This window comes from Panthera uncia (assembly GCF_023721935.1).
Source record: "Panthera uncia isolate 11264 chromosome A1 unlocalized genomic scaffold, Puncia_PCG_1.0 HiC_scaffold_17, whole genome shotgun sequence".
NCBI classification, from domain to species: domain Eukaryota; kingdom Metazoa; phylum Chordata; class Mammalia; order Carnivora; family Felidae; genus Panthera; species Panthera uncia.
In genome coordinates, this window is record NW_026057577.1 from 42,208,884 (window position 1) to 42,224,659 (window position 15,776).

The 15,776-nt window shown below is 38.6% G+C and overlaps 1 long non-coding RNA gene across 1 annotated transcript in view; it reads right to left on the reverse strand.

Moving 5' to 3' along the window:
• The window catches only part of LOC125935657 (uncharacterized), a 28,502-nt gene extending 13,397 nt beyond the window's left edge, over positions 1 to 15,105 (reverse strand). Inside the window, exons 1-2 of the long non-coding RNA XR_007461740.1 lie at positions 15,049 to 15,105; positions 14,855 to 14,910 (exon numbers count right to left, since the gene is read on the reverse strand). This is a non-coding gene — a long non-coding RNA (uncharacterized LOC125935657). The remainder of the gene's footprint in view (positions 1 to 14,854; positions 14,911 to 15,048) is intronic.
• Positions 15,106 to 15,776: the final 671 nt, after the last annotated feature.

A 15,776-nucleotide genomic window follows, 5' to 3' on the forward strand; every position in this document is an offset into this window, starting at 1 on the left:
TCTGGTTAGAAAGTTATTTTATATAATTTTGGATGGTGCTACTGTAGCTATTGAAGTTGAAAGTGTTGGGGGAAATGTTACTTTGGAGAAAAAATTGGGTGGAATGTATGTGGGGAGGAGAGAGGACAGTGTGTGTTTGGAGGGGAAGAGCTGTGTGTCTGTGTTGGGGGGAGGGCAACTCCTAATTTTCTGAGTCAGGAAATCCATATGAAAATGGATGAGATAATGAATAATTGTTATATCAAGAATTTCCTAAAGCCAAAATCCATGGGTGGCAGTATTAACTCAGGTCTAATAAATTCATAATTCTCCCAAAGGATCTGAAAACTAGACATAAAATGTCAACTTTTTCTTAATTTCTTCTTAAGACCTCTTAATGCTGTGTTGGTAAGATCTTTGTGAGGCAAGTTACTTTACCTCCTCTAAACAAAATGATCTCTCCAAATATTCACCATATGTGAATAGTTCTCTATCCAGGCTGGCCTAGCTATTACTGTGACAATCCTTGCTGAGAACTCTGCTGCCTGAAATAAAGTATCCAGCCTGAAGTCCAAGTACTCAGGAACAAGATGCTGTAGAAGAGGACCACATGTTGGACAACGTTTTCACAAGTCTGCTGCTTGCATCAGTGTTTGTAGATCTGGAACCATGCACACGTGATGATATTCACCCTGACATCCACCAACAGCTCTTTCACTCTGGCCAGTTCACAACTAGTGGGAAGATATTGAAGTTTTCTGTGAGCATGTGCAATGTACCACTGAAGAGGAAAACACTGGCCTGATTCCAGAACAGATTCAAAACCATGTTGACTACTGCACAGATCTTTAGGCTTCTCTGTTTGCCACAGCTTTGGGGGAGGCACCAGCTCTGGTGTTAGATCCATGCCAATGGAATGTACACGGAATTTGTCAAGAAGTCAAAGATGGAGTTTGGCTCCAGTGTTGGAGCAAGAACGATCAGGTTTCCACGCTGTAGTCAAGCATATCTAAGTTCATCATTATTGCCAGTACGATGACCACCTGGAGCATTCTGGTTGTGCCTTCCTAGTAGTCAATGAGGCCATCCACAGTGTCATAAAAATCTCATTGTTGAGATTCTCATCTACACAAATCCTCATTGCTTTAGCCACATTGTGTTCCCTTTCATTGCACTCTTGGACTTAATAGAGCCCATAATAATGACCCAACTCAATTAGTTCAACTTTCCCAGTCCCACTGGTCACATGAGATCCTAACACCTCTTCTAGGGATGCCTATCATTAGCAGTTCTCTTTGGTAGGGAATTTGGGAGAATGCAGTCCTTGTCAGTAAATATATGGCTTAGTGCCCTTCATTGTATATGTTTTTGGATTTATCAGCTCATGCCACTATAAACTCAGCCTCATATCCAGTTGGCAGACTGGTGTTCCACTGATTCCAGTTTGGATACCAATGTTAGATTCTCAGATGGAAACCTTGTTGAAATACAATGAAATGCAGGCATAGTTAGTTACCTTGTTGTTTTAATTGATGTCTAATCTCTTCTGTATCTCAAATTTAACTTAATATACTAAGAGGAACTTTGTTCACTAATAAGTAGAAGATGGATTAGAGGAAGACGGAGCTGCTGAGTCATGTGAGAACATAGCTATCCAAATATTTTGGGCTGAATTGTGTGCCACCAGAATCATATGTTAAAGTGCTTACACCTAGTACTCCTCAGGATGTGACTTTGTTTGGAGATAGGGTCTTTAAAGAAGTTATTATGGAGGCGCCTGGGTGGCTCAGTCAGTTGAGCGGCCGACTTCGGCTCAGGTCACGATCTCACGGTTTGTGAGTTCGAGCCCCACGTCAGGCTCTGTGCTGACAGCTCAGAGCCTGGAGCCTGCTTCTGATTCTGTGTCTCCCTCTCTCTCTGCCCCTCCCCCACTCATGCTCTGTCTCTCCCTGTCTCAGAAATAAATAAACATTAAAAAAAATTAAAAAAGAAGTTATTATAGCTAAATGAAGTCAGATGGATGGGCACTAATTCAGTATGACTGATGTTCTTACGAGAAGAGAGATAGAGGGACACCAGGGATGTGCACAGGAAAAAGGCCATGATAACACCCAGTCAGAAGATGGCCATTTGCAAGCCAATGAGAGAGACCCCCCCCAAAAAAAAAAAATCTGCTGATGCCTTGGTCTTGAAATTCTAGCCTCCAGAATTGTAAGAAAATAAATTTCTGTTTTTGTTTAATTCACCCAGTTTGTGGTATTTTGTTATGGCAGCCTTGGCAAATTGACATATCTTGAGAAAAAATATGATGAAGTTAAAACATGTTGCTGAAGGGTTTTCCTTATTTCTATTCTGTGAAACTATTGTGTCCCTTAGCTGTTAAAAAAAAAAAAAGCATTTTTTACAACATTTAACTTGCATTTTATTTTTTTCTTTTTAAAATTTATTTCTTATTTTTAATCATTTTTAATTAAGTTTTTAAATTTTAATTCCAGTATAGTTAACACATAGGGTTACTTAGTTTCAGGTGTGCAGTGTAGTGATTCAACAATTCTATACATGACTCGGTGCTCATCATGCCAAGTTTATTCTTTTTTTTTTTAATATGAAATTTATTGTCAAATTGGTTTCCATACAACACCCAGTGCTCATCCCAATAGGTGCCCTCTGCAATGCCCATACCCACTTTCCCCTCCTTCCCACCCCCCATCAACCCTCAGTGTATTCTCAGTTTTTGAGTCTCTTATGGTTTGGCTCTCTCCCTCTCTAACTTTTCTTTTCCTTCCCCTCTCCCATGGTCTTCTGTTAAGCTTCTCAGGATTCACATAAGAGTGAAAACATATGGTATCTTTCTCTGTATGACTTATTTCACTTAGCATGACACTCTCCATTTCCATCCACATTGCTACAAAGGGCCATATTTCATTCTTTCTCACTCACAAGTAGTATTCCATTGTGTATATAAACCACAGTTTTTTTTATCCATTCATCACTTGCTGGACATTTAGGCTCTTTCCATAATTTGGCTATTGTTGAAAGTGCTGCTATAAACATTGGGGTACAAGTGTCCCTATGCATCAGCATGCCTGTATCCCTTGGGTAAATTCCTAGCAGTGCTATTGTTGGGTCATAGGGTAGATCTGTTTTTAATTTTTTGAGGAATCTCCACCCTGTTTTCCAGAGGGGCTGCACCAGTTTGCATTCCCACCAATGGTGCAAGAGAGTTCCCGTTTCTCCACATCCTCTCCAGCATCTATAGTCTCCTGATTTGCTCATTTTGGTCACTCTGACTGGTATGAGGTGATATCTCAGTGTGGTTTTGATTTGTACTTCCCTGATGAGTGATGTTGAGATAGCTTTGGGTAGTATTGAGCATCTTTTCATGTGCCTGTTGGCCATCTGGATGTCTTCTTTAGAGAAGTGTCTATTCATGTTTTCTGCCCGTTTCTTCACTGGATTATTTGTTTTTTGGGTGTGGAGTTTGGTGAGTTCTTTATAGATTTTGGATACTAGCCCTTTGTCCGATATGTCATTTGCAGATATCTTTTCCCATTCCGTTGGTTGCCTTTTAGTTTTGTTAATTGTTTCCTTTGCAGTGCAGAAGCTTTTTATCTTCATGAGGTCCCAATAGTTCATTTTTGCTTTTAATTCCCTTTTCTTTGGAGATGTGTCAATTAAGAACTTGCTGTGGCAGAGGTCAGAGACGTTTTTTTCCTGCTTTCTCCTCTAGGGTTTTGATAGTTTCCTGTCTCACATTCAGGTCCTTTATCCATTTTGAGTTTATTTTTGTGAATGGTGTAAGAAAGTGGTCTAGTTTCATCCTTCTGCATATTGCTGTCCAGTTCTCCCAGCACCATTTGTTAAAGGGACTGTCTTTTTTCCATTGGATATTCTTTCCTGCTTTGTCAAAGATTAGTTGGCCATACTTTTGTGGGTCTAGTTCTGGGGTTTCTATTCTATTCCATTGGTCTATGTGTCTGTTTTTGTGCCAATACCATGCTGTCTTGATGATGACAGCTTTGTAGTAGAGGCTAAAGTCTGGGATTGTGATGCCTCCCTCTTTGGTCTTCTTCAATATTACTTTGGCTATTCGGGGACTTTTGTGGTTCCACACAAATTTTAGGGTTACTTGTTCTAGCTTTGAGAAGAATGCTGGTGCAATTTTGATTGGGATTGCATTGAATGTGCTTTGGGTAATATTGACATTTTAACAATATTTATTCTTCCAATCCATGAGCACAGAATGTTTTTCCATTTCTTTATATCTTCTTCAATTTCCTTCATAAGCTTTCTAGTGTTTTCAGCATACAGATCTTTTACATCTTTGGTTAGGTTTATTCCTAGGTATTTTATGCTTCTTTGTGGAGTTGTGAATGGAATCAGTTTCTTTATTTGTCTTTCTGTTACTTAATTATTAGTGTATAAGAATGCAACTGATTTCTGTAGATTGATTTTGTATCCTGCAACTTTGCTGAATTCATGTATTAGTTCTATCAGACTTTTGGTGGAGTCTGTTGGGTTTTCCATGTATAGTATCATGTCATTTGCAAAAACTGAAAGCTTAACTTCATCTTTGCCAATTTTGATGCCTTTGATTTCCTTTTGTTGTCTGATTGCTGATGCTAGTACTTCCAACATTATGTTAAACAACAGCAGTGAGAGTGGATATCCCTGTCGTGTTCCTGATCTCAGGGAAAAAGCTCTCAGTTTTTCCCCATTGAGGGTGATATTAGTTGTGGGCTTATCATAAATAGCTTTTATGATGTTTAAGTATGTTCCTTCTATCCCGACTTTCTTGAAGGTTTTTATTAAGAAAGGATCCTGAATTTTGTCAAATGCTTTTTGTGCATCGATTGACAGGATCCTATGGTTCTTATATTCTGTTTTATTAATGTGATGTATCACATTGATTGATTTGCGAATGTTGAACCAGCCCTGCAGCCCAGGAATGAATCCCACTTGATCATGGTGAATAATTCTTTTTATATGCTGTTGAATGTGATTTGCTAGTATCTTATTGAGAATTTTTACATCCATATTCATCAGGGATATTGGCCTGTAGTTCTCTTTTTTTACTGGGTCTCTGTCTGGTTTGGGAATCAAAGTAATGCTGGCTTCATAGAATGAGTCTGGAAGTTTTCCTTCCATTTTTTGGAACAGCTTGAGAAGGATAGGTATTATCTCTGCTTTAAATGTCTGGTAGAATTCCCTGGGGAAGCCATCTGGTCCTGGACTCTTATTTGTTGGGAGATTTGATAACTGATTCAATTTATTCACTGTTTATGGGTCTGTTCAAGTTTTATATTTCTTCCTGTTTGAGTTTTGGAAGTGTGTGGATGCTTAGGAATTTTTCCATTTCTTCCAGGTTGTCCAGTTTGTTGGCACATGATTTTCATAGTATTCCTTGATAATTGCTTGTATTTCTGAGGGATTGGTTGTAATAATTCCATTTTCATTCATGATTTTATCTATTTGGGTCATATCCCTTTTCTTTTTGAGAAGCCTGGCTAGAGGTTTATCAATTTTGTTTATTTTTTCAAAAAAACAACTCTTGGTTTCGTTGATCTGCTCTACATTTTTTTTTTTTAGATTCTATATTGTTTATTTCTGCTCTGCCCTTTATTATTTCCCTTCCTATGCTGGGTTTGGGGTGTCTTTGCTGTTCTGCTTCTATTTCCTTTAGGTGTGCTGTTAGATTTTGTGTTTGGGATTTTTCTTGTTTCTTGAGATAGGCCTGGATTGCAATGTATTTTCCTCTCAGGGCTGCCTTCGCTGCATTCCCAAAGCGTTTGGATTGTTGTTTTTTCATTCTCATTTGTTTCCATGTCAGACTAGTGTGTACCTTATCTTCCCCTCTCCCAGTGGCAGGACTCACTGTGGAGTGGTGTGGCCTCTGTCTGGGCTACTTGCACACTGCCAGGCTTGTGGCGGTGTTTGATGGGATCTGGCATATTAGGCAGGGTGAATACAGATCCGCAAGGTGCACAGGGGCAGGAGGGGAAGGCTTATCTTGCTTTGCAGTGGGTGGTCCCCTGTGGGAGGGGCCCTGCAGCACTGGGAGGGAGGCAGACCATTGGAGTGATGGATCCACAGAAGCACAGCTTTGGGCATTTGTATGGTTGCAAGCATATTTGGTGATGGGAACTGATTCCCTTTGGAGTTTGGGCTGGGGGATGGGAGAGGGAGATGGAGCTTCCCAGTGCCTTTGTTCCCCTGGCCAAGCTGAGTTCTGTCTTCCAGGGCTCAACAACTCTCCCTCCCTGCGTCCTCTCGCCCTCCCCTCTCTGCTCTCTGAGAGCAGAGCTGTTGTTTTAACATTCCAAATGTTAACTCCCACTGGCTGTCAGAACTCATGGAGTCTGGTCCCTCTGCTTTTGCAAGCCTGACTTCGGGGGCTCTGCCTTGCCTGCGGGCTGCCCCTCCACTGCCCAGGCTCTGTCCCGCCAGTCCCTGTAGCATGCACCACCTCTCTGCCCTTCCTACCCTCTTCCCTGGGCCTCTTGTCTATGCTTGGTTCTGGAGAGTCTGTTGTACTAGGCTTCTGGCAGTTTTCTGGGTTATTTAGGCAGATGTGTGTCAAATGCAAGTAATCAGCAGGAGGAGGTAAGCCCAGCGTCCTCCTATGCCATCATCTTCCCTGGACTCATGACAAGTTTACTCTTAATCTCCTCACCTATTTCACCCATCCCCCTACCCATCTCCCCTCTGATAACCAATAGTTTGTTTTCTATAGCTAAAAGTCTGTTTCTTGGTTTCTCTCCATTTTTTCTCATTTCTTTCTTAAATTCCACATGAGTGAAATCTTATGGTATTCGTCTTTCTCTGACTTGTTTCAATTAGCATTATACTCATTTCATCCATGTTGTTCCAACTGGTAAGATTTCATTCTTTTTTTAAGGCTGAATAATATTTCATATATATATGCATATATATAAATATGTATGCCAGATCTTTATTCATTCATCAATCAATGGATACTTGGGCTTTTACCGCATCTTGGCTATTGTAAATAATGCTGCTATAAACATGGGCATGTATCCCTCTGAATTTGTATTTTTGTATATTTTGGGTAAGGATCCAGTGGTGTAATTACTGGATCATGGAATAATTCTCATTTTAACTTTTTGATAACCCTCCATACTCTTTTCCAGAGTGGCTGTACCAGTTTGCATCCTCAACAACAGTGACAAAGAGTTTGTTTTTCTCCACATCCTCCTTTTTTTTTTGTTTTTGATTTTAGCCATTCTGACAAGTGTGAGGTGTTGTATCTTATTGTTGTTTTGATTTGCATTTCCCTGATGACCAGTGATGTTGAGCTTCTTTTCATGTGTCTCTTGGCCATCTGGATATGTTCTTTGGAGAAATTTCTGCTCATGTCTTCTGCCCATTTTTTATTTGGATCATTTGGTTTTTTTGGGGGGGTTGTTACATCATTTCTTTATATATTTTTGATACTAACCCTTTATCAGATATGTCATTTGCAAATATCTTCTCCCACTCAGTAGTTTGCCTCTTAATTTCCTTTGTTGTGCATTAGCTTTTTATTTTGGTGTAGTCCCAATCATTTATTTTTGCTTTTGTTTCCCTTGCCTTAGGAACCATATCTAGAAAAATGTTGCTATGACTCATGTCAAAGAAATTACTGCCTATGCTCTCTTCTAGGATTTTTATGGTTTCAGGTCTCAAACTTAGGTCTTTAATCCATTTTTTTTTGTGTGTATAGTGAAAAAAAGTGGTCCAGTTTCATTCTTTTGCCTGTTGCTGTCTAGTTTTCTGAACACCATTTGTTGAAGAGACTTTTTCCCATTGTATATTCATTTCTCCTGTTCAGAAGATTAAGTGACCATATAAATGTGAATTTGTTTCTGGGTTTTCTACTGTGTTTTATTGATCTATATGTCTTTTTTTGGTGCCAGTACCATACTGTTTTGATTACCACAGCTTTGTAATATAACTCAAAGTCTGGAATAGTGATACCACCACTTTTGTTTTTCTTGGTCAATATTGTTTTGGCTATTTGTGGTCTTTTGTAGTTGCATACAAATTTTTAGATTGTTTGTTCTAGTTCTGTGAAAAATTCCGCTGCTATTTTGATAGGGATTGTGTTAAATCTATAGATTGTTTTGGGTAGTATGGACTTTTTAACAAGATTTGTTCTTTTAACCTGTGAGCATGGAATGTCTTTTCATTTGTGTTGTCTTCAATTTCTTTTGTCAGTGTTTTCTAATTTTCAAAAGATAGGACTTTGATCTTTTTGGTTAAGTTTATTCCTAGGTGTTTGATTATTTTTGGTGCACATGTAAATAGGATATTTTTCTTAAGTTATATTGGTTTTAAAAAAATTTCTTTGAAGAAGTCTTTCTTTGTCAAGGCCTTCTCATTTACAGGGGCCATTTCATTGTTTGTTTTTCATACATTTCAGGAGCATAAGGAAGTGGGTCCACATCAGATCAACATTGGTTCTGATCTCCAACAGATATTAGTTCTTTGACCCTGACCTCTATCAGCTCTATGACTCACAGCCTTTTCATGATTCCACATAAGTCCCCATAGAGGGGATTTAGGATGAAATCCTTAATTTTTTTTCATCCCTTTCCATGATTTTCCAGACATAATACTTTGTAAAGACTCAATCTCCATTTTATGAGTGCCTTTAAAATATTGTTTGTAAACATGTATGATTATATGTGTAGATTATATAAGTAGAGAGCTATGAGTCAGAGCATGTGGATCCATTTGTAAATGTTCAGTTCTGTAAACTATGGAAGATGATGGCTTGCCCAAACATAAGTCGGGGAGTGAGGTTTTGCTTAGGGTAAAGAGTAACCTGTAATAATAAAAACCATCTGTCAAGGCATAAGACCTCATTCATAAAAGAATAAAGTCTTCAAATAAACCACTGTAGGAAGGAATGGCCTCAGGGACCACTTTGACTTTGGAATACCATCTGGCACATGCCTCTCCCTCCAGCTTGTCTGACTTTAAGATGCTTGACACTACTAAGAGGGACTTTGCCCAAACCTCAAAAGGGCACATGCTCTTTTATTCTTCATTTCAATTTACTTATTTTTATTTGTAGTTTTTTGCATAATGGGTAAAGCAGAGAGGACAGAAGAAATATACAATATTTTTAAAAATTTAAAATTATTCAAAAATATTTACACAAAATACATTTTTTTAAGTTTCCTTTCCCTTTCTCCTTTTATTGTTGGTCCGTTATTGATCTTGATCTCACCAGAACAGGAGTCAATTACAAAGACAATGGTAAGGACCTTAATTTGGTCATTTGTATTCTAATCAACAAACATCTTGCCTTTTTTTTAAATTCAGTTTCCTAATCTATAAAATGAGTATAATCACACTTGGATGTTGTGGGATCCCCTGTGACAGGGCATATTTAAGGTCCCAGCCCAGGGCCTGGCACCTGGTCACTGCTTACACATGTTAGCTATGCCCCTGGTTACTGTTAGTCTCAGACCCCAAGTGCACCACTCACAACGACATTGCACATCTACTTCTTTTGGGTGTGGCAGTGCTGGTGTATGGTTTCATCTTTGGGCTTCAGAGCTTTTCTATCCCATCCAACCAGCTTTTCATATATTTATTCACAGCATGTTAGAATCCTGGTGGTGGATTCACTAAGGGAATTGTCCATCTGGTTCTCTCAGGACTTTGATTTATGTGCTTCAGATTCATAGAAAAAGATCATTCTTGATCTAAGTGTTCTTTTGCTTTCCATCTTTCCTTGAATTGTATGATCCATTTAGGAAAGTCTATTTGCTATGATAACATCTGTTTGACTTTACATAGTTCTCAATGATACCACATGATTCACTCTGTATAAACAGTTACCCTTATTAGTCACCATAGAATAGGTTATCTGTTTGACATCAGAGCCCCAAGTACCACTCCTAGAATGGGTTTCAAATGCAGCCGACATTCTTCCATCCCAGGCCTTAGATATCACAGCTTAAGGTTTGCCCACCTTACTAATCTTAACTTCCCCTCTTTACTGCCTCTACTCTAGGCATTTTTTTTTGAAAGAGTAAGCCTTCTCTAAGCAGCTTTATATTCTTATTCCAGTTTCTCTCTTCCATTCTTCACGCAACCCTGACTTCTCCTGTAGTTACACTTTTGTCCACATTATCCACTGTAGTCAAGCATGTGCAAACAATGTAACTTTCTGCGAGGATGAAAATACACATATGTATGTGTATATGTGTGCATATGCAGATATACTTTCCAATATGACAGTCACTAACCATGTGCGGCTATTGATTATTTGAAACATAGCTAGTGAAACCAAAGGGATGTGTTTTTAATTGTAGTCAGTTCCAGTTTAGTAACCGTATGTGGCTGGTGGTTATTGTATTGGACATTGCAGCTCTACTACGCAAGAGATGACTGTAGGATATGACTAAATCCAGCAAGGAACTCCCACAGGTCTATGTGACCCAGGTGCCTTCCATCAGATGGAGAACTGCCCTATCATTTTGTCCTTTGGAGGAGAGAGTTGAAGGTTAAAAGTAGCCACCTTTGTCTCTTAGATATCTCTTCTTTTTTATTTTTTTCTCTCATTAGGCTGGTTAAGAGTTGTTATTTAGTGTATTCTGCTTGGAACCTAGATTCATGCAGTACCTAAAACATTCACAACAGTCTCAAAAGATAGTTACTATCCACATTTTATAGACAAGGCTCAGAAGAATGCAGTAACTTGCTTGACACTGCAAAGTTCATAAGCCACACACTTGGGATTTAAATAAAGGTCTGCCATAAAGAAATCCTTTTTTCTCATGTCTCCACTTTCCAACCTGTAACACACATCCAACCTCAAGATTATTTTCTTGCACCTTAAAAGATTGCACAAGATTATATCACTACACCTTAAAAACACTGCCTGCTACTCAACAATCCTGACGTCTTGGTCTGATTGTACATGGTTTATTTCACAGCTTTTCCTCTGCTCCATATTACTTTTTGAGGTGTGTTCTCCTCTTATATTGTTCCTTAAAAGACTACTTTCTACTCAGTTCTCATGGTTTTATTTCCCTGTACCCCCATCCTCCTGGCATTGTATGTGTTAAACTACTGTGGGTCATACTGCATTTCCTTACCATGTTTCCTTTATGACTAAGCAATGCACAGCTGAGCTTTCAATGGACCACAGATTCCTATCTCAGTTTCCCAAGTCCATATTTATACTTGAACACTGACCATTTCAGTTTGCTTTATTGTCTCTTCCTGAAACACTACCTACTTAAGGAGTCGAGATGTTCTTTCAAAAGGCCAAGTCTTTTTTTTTTTCTTGTCATCTCTTTGCAAGAGGCTTATAAAAAATCCAGTGGATACACACACTCAGCTCATTCTTCCAATTTACTGATGTGTTATTCTTTCCCATTTTGCTTGTGAAGGAACACAGGCCTAAAATGATTTATTTGATTTACAGCAAACATATCAGGAAATCAGAAAGGAGCCCAAAAATAGAAGCTGCTCAATGCGCAGCTTAAAGTTAAGGCACAATTCCCAAAAGTAGTAGTAGTGCCTCATCCCTTCACTAAAAAAAAAAAAAAAAAAAAAAAAAAAAAAACTCAAGCTCATTTATTTCCAAGCAGTGCTAGGAAATGAAAACAGTCAGAACTGCAAGTACTATTTCAGACCACACACCCAGGATCCCTCTCCTAGTGACCTGGCACTGGAAGTTTCTCATCTCCTTAAGCACACAGTCTGCTAAGGGCAGTGATGTAGGGTTAGCAACCACAGTGGGACTCCTTTCTCTTAAATGTGGCTGGATTTCTGAAAATATTCTGCCAGCTGCATAAAAACAGTATCTTTAAGCATATTGTTCTGGGGTTCCAGCAACGTGAGCAGTACATAATGGCTGGTAAATGTGTGCCGGAAAAAGGACTGGGAAAGGTTTAGTTTAAGCTGGTTCACTTCGGGTACTGCTGAGAGGTCTCTGTCAGCAGTTATTTCCAAACGCTGCATCCTTGGTAAGACCTGAGTTATCTTCCTGAGTCAAAGAGTACTTTAGAGTACAGGAAGTCAACAGCATTGTTTTCTAAGCTTTCTTCATTGTTTGCGTAAAGCTGACTTCCAATATGCTACATATTTTAAATGGAACTTCCTCTTAAATCTTCATTGGATGCAAATTAAGTGGATTCTCTCAAGTTTTCACTGGATTTCAGTGAAGTGGATTCCCTGTTCTTTTTCATCACCAGCAGCTATCACTGAGTGGAAAAACATGGTCCATTTTTTAAAGACGACAAAAGCCATGTGATATCAATGTAGATCCAAGACTTTTTCACAGAATAACACATCACTACTCATGAAGAAAACTTAGAAGGACACAAAAAGGCATTGGTATGTCCAGCATTAATATCCAGGTCAGCTAGTCTGAAAAAGAGACCAAGTGTGTCAATGATGGGAACAAACAGCATGTGAAGGCTTTTTAAAATAATGTGAATAAAGATATGAACAAAGAGAGATGTCTGACTGCCTCAGTTGGTAGAGCATGCAACTCTTTTTAAACAATTTTTTTTAACATTTATTTATTTTTGAGAGACACAGAGAGAGAGAGCATGAGTGGGGAAGGAGCAGAGAGAGAAGGAGACACAGAATCTGAAGCAGGCTCCAGGCTCTGAGCTGTCAGCACAGAGCCTGATGCGGGGCTCAAACTCACGAACTGAGAGATCATAACCTGAGCCGAAGTCGGACGCTCAACCAACTGAGCCCCCCTGGCACCCAGAGAGTATGCAACTCTTGATGGCAGAGTTCTGAGTTCAAGTCCTTCACTGGGCATAGGACTAATTTAAAAAAAAAAAAAGATATGAATAAAGATGATAGTTTCTTAGGGCTGTCATTACAAACTACTATAAACCAAGTTTCTTAAAATAATGTACATGTGTTCCATCATAGTTCTGGAGGCCAGAAGTCTGAAATCAAGGTGTGAGGAGTTCTAGGGCAGAGTCTGTTGACTCCTCTGCCCCAGCTTCTGGTGATTACCAGCAATCCTTAGCATTCTTTATCATGTAACTACCTTACACCAATCTCTCTGCTTCACTGTAATTTCAAATATCATGCCAATTCACAGTGACACTCATCACATGGCCTTCTTCCTTGTGTGTTTCTGCCTTTCCATGGCCTTTTAAGAACACATCATTTGGATTTAGGGCCCAGTCTAATTAATATACTATGACCTCAATGTAGTTAGTAACTAATTACATCTGAAGAGACCCTTTTCCCAAATAAGGTCCTGTTCTGAAGTTGCAGACAGACATGAATTTTGGAACATGCTGTTGAATCAGGACAACCCTTTTAAGAATTACCACTCTTCCCTTACCTCAGAGCTCTATGTAGAGACTCAAGGCATGATGAAGAGTAGTTGGATTGGGACTCTGGAGGCCAGGTCAGTGCTCTGACCTTGGGCTTGACTGCAATTCAGTCATGATTTGGAGCTTGCCAGCCATATCCATGTTTTCCTCAGAGTCTGGAATATCACTTGACTGACATTTTAGTGTCTCCCTATTACAACTTCTTAGGTATTAAAAATAGTTCCCTTTTATGGCCACACTTATCAGATCACATAGGTTCTACTGTATTTTAAAAGAACACTCTCCCTCTCTCTTTTATAGGGACCCATTATATATATTATACACCCTAACATCATGGGCTCTTGAGGAACCATAGATAGTTTAGCTCATCTGCTCTTTTATTTTCCTTCCTCTTTTTTTTTTTTTTTTTCTCTTTGCCTGATTTTTGTTTCTTTATCTTTTTGGAGCTTTCTTACAAAAGAATGAGCAAAAGAACAAACAGTGGACTCTTGTCTACTAACTATATTGCTGCTTTTCTATTATTTGGAAAAGGTATGGCCCAGAGGAATGCTTTTAGCTATAGATGTTTTTTCTTGTCCTATTTCCACGGAAAATTGAATTAATCTTTTAAGTTGATGTCATATAGAATTGAAAAGTCACCTTTACTCTGTGAAGGCTGAGTTTAAGATAATAAAATTTAAAAAAAATTTTTTTTTCTTCATGTTAGAATTTTCCAAATCCCTTAAGCCTAATTTCCATTTCTGTGAATATAAAAGAAAAGGTGAAAATACACCAAATAATAATAGAAACTTTTATTCATTTTTCTACTCTAGTCTAGTCAAATTCCAGTGACTCATATGTGCTTGACCCAAGAGTCACTTTCTCTTATGTATTCTTGAATTGACACTACTGAGTGTCCCTTAAAGAGGAAAAAGGCAAGCAAGATTTGACACTGTTTTTTTGAGGTTTTCTTTTTTTCTGTTTGTTTGCTTTTAGAGAGAAAGCATGCAAGGGGAGAGTGTCAGAGTGAGGGAGGGAGGGAGGGAGGGAATGACACAGAGAGAGAGAGAGAGAGAGAGAGAGAGAGAGAGAGAGAATCTGAAGCAGGCTCCATGCTCAGCAAGCCAATGCAGGGCTCCATCCCAGGACCCTGGGATGATGACCTAAGTCAAAATCAAGAGTCTGACACTCAACCAACTGAGACATCCAGGAGCCCCTGCTTGATTTTTTTTTTAAGCTTGAAGCTAAAGAGCTGCTGACAACACAGAAGGCACAGAGGAAGACTACCAAGGATCCACATGGTTACTGTCAGTCTTGGTCTACCTTTTAAAGACTTAGAGTCAGGTGATGTCAGTTGAAAGCTCAAAGCAAAATTGAGTTAGCCATCTGGAATTTGTCATTTGACTTTATGATCAGCCTGTCACTTTCTAGATAGCTGAAAAACAGTCCCCCAGTTAATTTACTTTATATTAGGACAGAATCTAGAAGGAAAAAAGAGTAAAAGAAAAAATTTTGTATACACACACACACACACACACACACACACATAACATATTTATACTCACCTATATCTTTACACTTACATTTATTTTTCTCCCAAGTAGGGGAATGGAGACACTACCTAGGTAAGAGGGAATTTTAACCAAGTAAATTAAAAGCTTTTGAATCATTTTAGGGTCACAGTTCTCAATAGATTTTAATATTTGTAATACTATATTCAAGTAAGGACAGGTGAATTGAATTTATAATTAAATCTTACCCTCTCTTACAGGTTTTCTTCTGTTTGTTGTTGTTGTTTTTTTTTTCCCCGCTATTTCTAAAAAAAAAAAAAAATGGAGTTTAGGGACCATTCCACACTGAGAGAACTGAGCTAAGGATACATCTTACATAGATAATTTCATGGATCTTTACAAATTCACTGGTGTCTCTGAGAATAATAAGTTCTAATTTTCCTCCTGGGCTTCTTCCTTCCTTGCTCCAAATACCTTAATAAGTGATGGAGCCCAATGTGCAAAATACACAATCGTATCAACAAAATGCACAGAGAGGGTGGAGGGGTTTTTCTACCAACGTGAACGTGGAAGTGGTAGTGCTGTTCAAGTATTAAAATCAAAAATTGGGACAAAACCACGAGGAAGAACTGGCCAAGGTAAATTTCAACTAAATTTGTATCAGAAGGTCTTTCCTTTAGTGGAAAATTTCCCCAAACGAGCTTAAAACAAACAAACAAACAAACAAACAAACAAACAAAAAACAACCCACTGACAGAACCCTATGAAAGAGACAGAGGGACCAAAATATAAAGGAAGCCTATCTTACCCTCTCAAGAATTGGCAATGCCGATACCTTTAATAACCCTAGCTTATATATATGATAAAAGAAAACAGGAGAGCTGGTTAAATATTTATTTCGTTATTCTAAAAGGCCTTATGTGGTGCTTAAAATAGAATTAGCATAAAAAAATACTTTCTCCTTGTGCTGCAGAAT